The sequence below is a fragment of the Cyprinodon tularosa genome, unplaced genomic scaffold (genome assembly GCF_016077235.1).
Source record: "Cyprinodon tularosa strain WSP-4 unplaced genomic scaffold, ASM1607723v1 ctg313, whole genome shotgun sequence".
Lineage (NCBI taxonomy): Eukaryota > Metazoa > Chordata > Actinopteri > Cyprinodontiformes > Cyprinodontidae > Cyprinodon > Cyprinodon tularosa.
In genome coordinates, this window is record NW_024039023.1 from 455,001 (window position 1) to 455,958 (window position 958).

The following is a 958-nucleotide window of genomic DNA, read 5'->3' on the forward strand; positions in this document are numbered from 1 at the left end:
GTTACTTGCAAAAAAAAAGCTAAATCTTTATGCTAATCATTTCAAAGGGGTTTAATGGAGACTATATTCCCTTGTTTTTTCCCCATTAAAATCAAAAGTACTTATCTTGAGAATCTTGCTGCATAGTATTTATTTTATAGTAAAGTTTTGTTGCATTTATCAAGTTATGCTAATTAGTAATGCATGCTCTGGTCCCTTATCACCATCTGCATTTCATAATTTAAAAAATGTTTCTTTTCTTGCATGCTTTTTTTAAGGTAAGAAACAAAGCAGTCCAATAAGGGTCTGTTAAATACTACTTGTGCATCGATTCTTCACTGACTGGACATTTTGGACCCAATTGCATAAATTGTTACTAAAGGAATTCAGCACCACCATTTGTGGTTGTTAGAATAAAAATCTCCATTTGAAACTTATTGGCAAGAGGTATTTATAGATTATCAGCCAGAGGTTGCAATCTGCTTTCTTTTTATGCATTTTAAAAGCTGACTTTTTTAAAACCAAGATCAGTACTTGTATTAGTGGAAATGGGCTGTGATTAAAAATCCAGAAAACGCATCAATTTAGACTATTTAAAAGGTCTGATTATGTATTAATAATTATCTACATGATTCTTGGAAATGCTTCGTTGTCAAGAGACATATCCATATGCAATATTTAAGATCATTGATATGATAGAATGGTTGTTTGTACTGGAGATAAAATGTATCATAAAAAAATTGGATTCAGATGTTCATATCAATTGTTTTCTTTCAAAAACATTTTTGGTGTATGGTTCTTTTTTTTTTTTCTACATCAGGATTTTGCAATAACGACATTGCATTGCCCCAGGATGGATAGTCGTATCTCTTTATCTTTAACTGAAGCTGGGTTTTCCCAAATCCAACCTCTTTTTCTATGACAACACAACTGTCTATAAGCGTGTTTTCCTCAGATGAAAAAACTTTGGACGTGAATT

At 31.5% G+C, this 958-nt stretch overlaps 1 protein-coding gene across 1 annotated transcript in view; it reads left to right on the plus strand.

The window, feature by feature from the left end:
* Window positions 1-730, plus strand: part of LOC119788274 (proteinase-activated receptor 2-like) — a 6,257-nt gene extending 5,527 nt beyond the window's left edge. The window contains exon 2 of the mRNA XM_038292506.1: window positions 1-730. This exon is cut by the window's left edge and continues 1,437 nt beyond it. The gene's annotated coding sequence lies outside the window, so the exon portion shown is untranslated.
* The last annotated feature ends 228 nt before the right edge of the window (window positions 731-958 follow it).